Raw genomic sequence first — 9,478 nt, forward strand, 5'->3', positions numbered from 1 at the left:
ATGGAAACTGATTCAGAGCAATAGTTTTTATTTACATTCAGCAGAACATTAATATTTTATTGTTTTAACATCTTTTTTTTTCTCTGCAAGTTTTGTGTGTTAATGTCGACTGTTATGATGTCACTTGATACTTGAGAGTCAGTTTTAGGCATTCATCCAAGCACATTTTTGAAATTTACATTGAATTTTTCATAGTGAAAAACGCGTTGAAAAAATTAAATATAGGTAAAAATTTCTAATTTTTAAGAGAGTTTAAATAATTCTTTGTTGAAAATTCTGAGTAATTACGTGTTTCTGACTTGTTGAATCCACAGATTCGAAAAGAGTGAATCCCGCTATACAAGTGTCTTGTTCACTTAATACCAATAAGATCTATAGGCTTGTCACAGCATTATATCTTTGAAGGGGAACATAAACCCTTGGCTCAATGGAGTCAAATCCAATGCTTAGTCTATTTCTCTGTCTTTTTTTTTTATAAATCTGTCTATGATAGCCTCAAAATAAAGTGCAATGTAGCAACAGAAAATGGTGTCAGTTATTATGCTTTCTACTCTCAACCTCTTCTCGTGCTTACTCAGAATTTTACAAAAGATCGGATGCAAGTAAAATTGCTGCTTATTCTTTTCTAGAGTTAAATACTACCATTATCACTACTAACGACTCACCGAAGCACCAAAACGCGTGAGGCCAAAGCAGCTACGCGCGCACTTCTTCCATCCTAATTTATTCTAAGCCTCCCTCTTTGCGCCCTCTCACGATGTTCCCATTTCCCTAAATCCTTCTTTATGAGGTCCTCCCACCCCAACCTTGGACGACCCGCTTTCCGTTTAACCGTAGATGGTTGACAGAATAGGACAATCTTTGGCCATCTGTCATCGTCCTGGCTGAAGGGCCACGAAACGGAGATCAGCACCGCCGGTTTGGACCTTAAGGGTCTAGTGCCGCATCCTTTACCTTTACCTTTACTGTCATCAATATAGCTTCCAATATTCTAATCTTGGTTTGAAGACATTTCTTCCGATTGTTCCAAACTTTTTCAGCTGTGAAAAAACACCCTGAACATTGGTTATTCGAGTTTTAACATAATCAAGGTACCCACCGTCTTCACTAATAATACTACCATGGTAAGTAAAGCTGTTCACTTGATCGACCTTTTCGATACCCAAAGTCACTTTTTTTCACTAATTCTAAGACTTAGTGTTCTTAACATTAATTTTTATACCTATCCTAGCACCATGAACTCACAAAATCTCTAAAAGTTCATTCAATTTGCTCACACTTTCATCTAGGATGTTTAAATAATCAGCGTAATCTATGTCCTTGAAATTTATGCTTCCCCATTTAATTCCGTGTTCTTCCATTGCCTTTCCTGTGCTCCTTAAGACAAATTTCATCAAAATGATCAATATAACTGAGGATAGAACACAACTCTGCTTAACTCGAGATTTAATACAAAACAAGCTTTAATACGAAAATATAACTTTTTAGTCCGAAAAAACCCATCGAAACAGACGAAGCCCATAACAATTATCCATTAGTCAGAATCTCGTGCGAATTCTTTGTCGTTTACTAGGATATAATTTCCTCGAATGGTGCCACTCCTCAAGTGAGAATAGAGTTGATCCCCAGTCTTGCGGGTAACCCGACAGGGTCAAGCCTCTGCAGAAACCTTTGTCCATAGATCTGGATCTTACGCCCTGTCACAGTTGTTCTATCGAGGGTCCTCCCACGAGGGTTTTCTGCGTCAACATGGAATTTAACCCATTGCTGGGAGAAGGTATGTAACTCACGGGGCGTGTTCCTACGCCAGTGGGCCCTGCTTATTATACATTAGAGGGACCTTCTTCCTCCTTCGTCTGAATTTACGGCCCCCGGAGAGGGTGTCCCAGTTTCTATTATGGACCCCCAGGGTGCATTTCTCTTTGTTTGTTTCTAAGAAAAGGATTGAAATTATTTAAAAAATTGGAAGTTTCAAAGAAACTGGTAAGCTGGGCTTAGTGCCAAAAGCCTGTAAATATTTTTAAAATTTTGATATTTTAGTCTATTTTATCTTTTAAGGTGGATGTCAATTCTCATGTCGTGGGAAAAAAGAAATTAGTTATAGAGCAATTTTAATAAATAATTACATCTTTCGAGCAAATGACAGTTAAGAAGCAAAGAATAGGTTAAACAATAAATAAAGATAAAAATGTGCGAGATTTCAGTTTTAATTATTAAAATTTTGTGCATAATCAAATTTAATCTAGTAATTTTGCTTATTTATTTCCACAGGTGAAGTTGACAATACTGGTGAAAATGTGGTACTCACCGAAAAACTTCATAATTTTAAACCGACCAAAATAAAAATATTAAAAAATGAGGTTTCTGTTACGAATTCACCTAAAATGGGACTAAGGGCTTAATTTTTACTTTATTTTACACTCACGTTTTTCTAAAAATCTTCAATAAAAGATTTGGGATAATAGAATTGAGCCTGCCAAAATTGTATTTACCAATGAAAAATCCAGATGATGGTTTTTGTAAATATCCCTTCTGGCAAAATAAAAGTAAACCCTCCAAGAGGCACCCATTCAAACTTATACGTTTGTCAATCGAATTTTAATAATCCAGAGATGAGTAAATTGTTAACAAAGTAAATGAATTTCTCTAGAGTGGGAAGTATCGGAATTTCAAGTCAACTTACATTCAATCAAAATAGAAGCTATGGAGGATATTTCAAAAAGTCTCTGATAAAACTAAGCCAGCAATTCTAAAGACTAAGTTTAAGGGCCACAATCGCATTCGATCGTGTAAAAAACAATCAAATCGTCTAAAACCAATCGTTAACTAGGAGATATCTTTATCCAAAGTATTATCTTAATACATTTTTCTGTATTTAAAACTACCTACAATCTTTCAGCAGTTTATGGTTCTTTCGTTGTAGTTTTTTATTATTATTATTTAGTCGTTTCGCTTTTTTTTATTATCAAGGATTTTACCCAATTATCTTGCTGTTCTTGCCGAAAAAGTCACTTGAAGGCAAGTGCTCTTAAATCATGTGCTACACTTTGCGTCCTCTCATTTTGCTTTTTAGGTCAAATTCGTCTTTATGGCTCTAAAATTTTCAAAGGTTTACGATGCAAAAGTTTAATAAATCTTTTAGGAGTAAGTTTAGACGTGACCTCTTAGACTAGCATCTGAATAGACAGCACAAAAGAAAACTACTGCAAAATCCCTAGAAATAACTATTAGAAAAAAGTATGTGAAATGAAAATTGTATCTCTGAAAATATTTTTCAATTCAGGTGGCACTTGAATCGCGCTTGGTTTTCACACGATCGTTTGAAAACTAAGTAAAACCATGTTAGGTACCTGGTGTAACTGTGATTTTAAATAAGTTGAATGTCAAAAATTTGCAGTTCTAGAAAGATATTTTTAGCAAACTGACCAAAGGACTTACCACTAGCTAAAGAGAATATGCATATTTTCTAACGCCATTTTTTTTCTGTGCTATTAGACTGTGCTTAGAACTTGCTTGTGAGCAACTGTGTCTCTTTTATGGTCTTCTAGACATCAATCATGCTGATAGCAATGCTAAAAAAATGCTCTTTTAAAGGAATTTCTAATGAAGGGTAAATAATTAACGTGAAAAATAAAACATTTCAGTCTAAAAAAAATGTTTATAGGCTAAAAACGAAAGTTGAATATCAATTTAGAATAAACCTAAGTTTTTTTTTCAAAAATCAGGGTGAAAGGGGGAAAAGGGGGCACTTTTCCCTGTAGGTCCCCATTTTTAGAACTTCTTTTATTATTTTCTACTGTCTATGATACGATTTCCGGAGTCTATACGATACGCTGTCTATGATATGATACGATTTCCTATGATACGCCTTCCTAATTTACGGAGCGTTGCCGTTGAATTAGTTTCCAAAGTGAAATCATGATAAAAGTTTAATATAAGTTCAACTAGGGGAGAGGCGTAGAAAAGAAATTTTTTTGATAAAACCTATGAAATTTTTTTTAAATCCCGTAGGACTTTCAAGTTTTAAAGCTGATAAAGATTTATGTATTATTTCAATTCTGATTCTTCTATTAAATGAAACTAATTTCAAGTTTCGTTCTTTCATTTTTGTTTCCTTCGAAAGTGGTAGGTATTGTAGATCCGAAACAGGTAACAGTTATAGAGCGTTCACATTTCATTTGTAATGCTATGATGTCAAATTATTGAATTGCTTACACCTTATTTAATTTGAATAAAATAATTTTTTAATATAGAGATAATTCATTCTACTGTTTGAAGTTCTGATGGTGTGGATCAACCAAAACTCTTTGGCCCAAAACCAATCGTGAAGGTGAAGAAGCTGACAAAGAAGGATATTGAAGAATTGACAGCTGGTATTTGGCGTTGCGCCTCCAGTGCAAAAGCAGAAAAATCGTTTTTTATGCTAGATCTTCACATAGACACCGGCTGTGAAGAACCTTCACCAATAGAGTGTGACATCTGCCCTGCAATATTTAGGGATTACAGAAATTTTGTAGTTCATATTATAGAACACCAAATGGGAGAGACAAGAAGATGTCCTATTTGTTTGTGTGAATGTATTGGTGATGTGAGGCAACATTTAGTTATATATGGTCATTTTTCACCAAGCGCGTCTGAGTTAAAACGACAGGGAAGCATATCACTAGATGTTACACAGTATCCTTCTACAATTGTTTGCTTAAATTCGTTTGAACTGGATTCTGAAGCAAAAAACTTGGACAACCATAAGATATATTTGAATAGTTCCTTGCGTTGTAAAGAAACCAGACTATTGAAAAGAAGTAAAGAAACATATACGGGGATAAAGCAATATATTTGTGATAAATGTGACTAGAGCTTTTCTAAGTCAAGCAATTTGATTCATCACCAAAGAGTGCACACTGGGGAAAAACCGTTTAAGTGTGAGGTCTGTGAAAAAACTTTTTCTTGGTCAAGCCATTTGACTAGGTACCAAAGAGTACTTACTGGTGACAAACCTTTTAAGTGTGATATATGAGAGCAAACTTTTACTGAGTCAAGCAGTTTGATTAGGCACCAAAGAGTGCACACTGGGGAGAAACTGTTTAAGGGTTATGTCTGTGTGAAAGCTTTTTCTCGGTCAAGCCATTTAATTACGCACCGAAGAGTACATACTGGTGAGAAACCGTTTAAGTGTGACTTCTGCAAAAGAGAATATTCTTCTAAGTTAAATTTTAACAATCATATAACAACCCATTATCAGAAAAATCCCGCTATTTCATAGTCTACAATAACAACCTCCGTGATCTTGCTGAACCCTATTGTAAACTGTTCCTTTGTTTTGTTGCTACTCATTTATATTTAGGATTTACTAGAGAAGTAAATCCTTAAAACTATGATTGTCACCAGGATTTCTAATCAAGAGATAAGGGGGAGATTTCTGCTCATTAGGATTGTTCCAATGAGGCGAGGTCCTTATGAGTGATTAATATATCCTTGGGGAAACCAATGCGGAAGTAAAGAAAAGATAAATATTGGTTTGTTCTAGTGTTTTAATTGGTAAAATTGGGTGTTTTTCTGTAATTTTACGGACTTTCTTAAAATTGGTACTTTACCTATTTTACATATTTTAAATATTATACTGTCATATTTTACGGTGTTTTATATTTAACATAGTGCAAAACTACCCAAAAGACTGGAAGAAACAGGTTTGTATATGATACTGTTATTGTGATTTCAACTGGATACACAGCAGGGTGAAACAAAACAATATAATTGCACTCATTAATTTCGTTGTGAAGTGTTTATAATTGAGTGATAAATTGGTTTTTTAGTAGCCTTTATCTAACAGCATTTCACTTTATTTGCATATGCTTATTCTCTTTTAATGAACAATTTACATAATCTATCCTTTTCTATACTTTTGGTGCCATGTCTCAAGTGGAAAAGCTGGGGCTATTGAGCTAGCAGAACTTATAAGAGTGATGTTTAATGGCTCATTTGAAAGCCATTGCTTATATATACATGCTTTTTTTATCTATTTTACCATTCTTAAGTGCGATATAGCACTGAAAACAACACTTTTGGTGCCATTTCTTAAGTGGATAAGACCTGAAGTACAAAACAGGTACTATTGTAATAGTTAGGTTCCAGAACCCTTAACTGGAGGTTTCAAAGAACCCCTCCCGTACACTCCCCCTTCCAGCCCCCGGAGTAGGTTTCATAAATCGTATGCTCGACATGAATTTACTGAAACATTTGCAGGCAAACACACCAACTTATATAAATTTTTAATTGCACTATTAAAAGCTATTTCTTATATTTACTAGGTTTTTTATAAATTCTACCATCTTTTAGATTTCAAGGGTAACTAGTTTCTGGGGAGAATTGGCAATGAACTCTTTGTCATGGTTGAAGCATTAGCTGCAACCTAGTAAAGAGAGAACCACAGCTTATAGTAACTAAAAGATAAAAAATGTTAAAATGATCTGTTTTTTCTTCTTCTTTTTTCCAGGCCTAGCGGTTTACTAGAACACCATAGAGAGATGCTTAAGAGCTCATTCAAAAGCTATTCTTCATATGTACGTGGTTTATATAAATTCTACCGTCTGCAAGTGCCATATGGCACGAAAAAAGGCACTTTTTTGCCGTTTCTCGAAGGTTGGGGCTAGCTGGCTACTAGTCCATCTTAGATAGATTTACTATCTAAGATGGATTTTTAATTCTGGAAACGAATTATTTCTCTCTATACAACAGTAAATTTCAAGCTATGATAAAAATTATGAAGGTAGCATATAGCCCTAATAGTATCAAATGGCTGTACTTTAAACTTGTAAACAAACTGATTATGACAAGTCCCTTTCAGAATCAAAACAATAGCAAATCATTGAACTGAGCCATTGTGCAGAAGTTACACCAAATTGAATGTAAAAAAAAGCAACAATCATAAAATGGATTATTGCTTTATCTTAAAAGTTATTGATCCTAAAAGGGATTGATAATACTTTTATTCTGGAAAAAGTTCCCTTAATTGGTTTGCTTTTACTGTACCAAAACTCCTAATTATTTTGTGTTTTCAGTAAAGTGCTAGTTTTTTATAATCCTAAAATCACAGGGAAACATAATTAGTTGGTTTATTTGTACTAGTTTTATTGATATACATATTAGAGAGGCTCTGAAGTAATAATTTTTGTCTGTTTTAAGTTTCAACTTCGCTCTTTACTTCCCACAGAAAAACTTTTTTTTTTTAATTAATCACACGTTAGAGTCAAAATATCAATATGTTTAGCTTCAATTGGTAATAAACTATGACATTGGGGATAACATGCCCCCCTGTCCCTGGGGAAAAGTCTGTAAGTTATGAATTTTGCCCATTGTTTACGTATAGAATTTGTTATTGGGAAGTATTCAGACACTTTCTGGGGGGAGGGGGGAATTTTCTGCCATGAAGACTTCACGGGGAGAGTTTTCCGTGGAGAGGTAAATCTCTGTGGGGGGGAGGGGGGGAACTTCCCTGTGGAAATTCTAGACGAAGGCAATTTGCAATAATTCCTATTCAAAATTGTTTTTATTTGTCTTGCTTTATCGTTGCCGACTCAATTTTACACGTGGAGATGTTAAGGAGAATCGTCCGGGCAAAATTTTTGCCGGGTTGGAAATGTCTAGAGTACCTCTCCGTAGGGGGCGGACTTTCTACGGGAGAAATTCTCCATAGGAGTTTTCCACGGGATAAATTTTCCATTGGGAACTTTCTGCGGTAGTAACTTTCTACTAGGGTTGGGGGTTGGGCTATTTGCTGGAAAACTTTTTCGTGGATGAGAGGATTTCCGGTGTGATTTTAAAGACATCAGAAATTAATGTCTTTTTCAAATGAAAGTGCGCTAAGAAAAAAAAATTCCCTGGAATTGTCCGCAAAGAATTTTCATCTCGGATGGAATTGCTTGGCAGAAATTTTCAGGGGAGGGAGGGCGGTTTATTTAAAGTAGAAAGAACTTTTCATAGAGGAATTTTCCATGGAGGAAGATATTTTCAAGGAGGGGTAGCTGTTTTTTCTGGTATGATTTAAAATCGTTCTGAAATTAAATATAAAAAATAGTTTTTTTCAACTGAAAAAAATGAGCAACATCAAATATTAAAACGAGCAGAAATGATTACGTATATGAAAGGGGTTGACCCCTCCTCAAAACCTTGTTCTTTACGCTAAAGTTTGACTTTTTGTCCCAATTCTTTAAGAACGGCTCCTGAAACACAAAGGCCGCTTAATTAAAATAATAAGATCTTTTTAATTCTATAAAAAAAAACTTTTGCGTTAAGAGTCATGTCTTGAGGAAGGGGAAACCCTTTAATACACGTGAAATTTTCTGTTCGTTTTAGGTTTTGATGTTGCTCCTTACTTTAAGTTGAAAAAACTTTTTTTTTTTTTATTTAGTGTCTTTTTTCCTTGAATTCTTCCTTCTTTCAAATTCTTATTTGAGTGATTAAGACAAACTGTATATAGTATTGGTTATTGGTAATACATATAGTAATGTATACTGGTAATATATATAATATATAGTGGTAATAAATATAATATATAGTGGTAATATATATAATATATAGTATTGGTTATTTGTAGGTAACAAACTGTAATTAAGGAGCGATGGGGCTCAATAATAACCAAAACTCTAAGAAACACAATTTTGATAACAATAGATACATTGAAAGAATCTAATTTTGATACTGATTCAAAATATGTAAAATTCATCAAATTTAACTGTACCCATTAAAAGTTACGAGCCTGGGAAAATTTGCTCAATTTTTTTTAGAAAGGGTTAAAACACCTCCAAAACTTTAAGTGATCTTAATGAAAATTATTTTATCAAATTCAGCATACAAGAGAACTCTTCTGTAGCGGTTTCAACTTCCTATGTACAAAAATGTGGACTCTTGCATTTTTTGTCATTTTTTTTTCTCAGGGGGGATCGTATTGACCCAGTGGTCCTAGAATATTGTGAGAGGGCTCATTCGAATGGAAGTTAAAAGTCTTAGGGCCCTATCTAATTGACTAAAAAATTTTGATCACTTTCATTTCAAAATTTTGTGATAGCCATTTTATTCAGCATAGTCAAAAAATCTAATAACGATGTCTTTGATGATGACTTAACCCTCTACAGTTCCCGAGGAAAGGGCTTTGAGTTATGAGCTTTCTCCATTGCTTACATATAGTATTGGCTATTTGGAAGTGAAAGGACGTTTTTAGGGAGGATTTTTCTGGTGGAGGTGGGGAGTTCACGTGGGAAGATCTTTTCACGGGAAGATTATTCCTTACATCAAAATGTAAGAAATAGTGCACTTTTTGTGACATGTACTTCTAAAGTTTCCGCCGCCATGCGCTAGAAAATACTATTTTAAACCCTCTACTCGCCTGAAATAGATATTTCTGTTGCTTCACGCCTTTTTTTAAGTTTATTTTTGTCGAAAGCAATTTTCAAGTAAAAATAATCCCCCGTCCTCCAGAGAA

At 34.3% G+C, this 9,478-nt stretch overlaps 1 pseudogene; it reads left to right on the plus strand.

Annotated features, from left to right (window-relative positions):
• The first annotated feature begins 4,420 nt into the window (after nt 1-4,420).
• LOC148943884 (uncharacterized) lies at nt 4,421-5,263 on the plus strand (annotated as a pseudogene).
• The last annotated feature ends 4,215 nt before the right edge of the window (nt 5,264-9,478 follow it).

The sequence above is a fragment of the Artemia sp. Qi Xiang Cuo genome, chromosome 15 (assembly GCF_049724085.1).
Source record: "Artemia sp. Qi Xiang Cuo chromosome 15, ASM4972408v1, whole genome shotgun sequence".
Lineage (NCBI taxonomy): Eukaryota > Metazoa > Arthropoda > Branchiopoda > Anostraca > Artemiidae > Artemia > Artemia sp. Qi Xiang Cuo.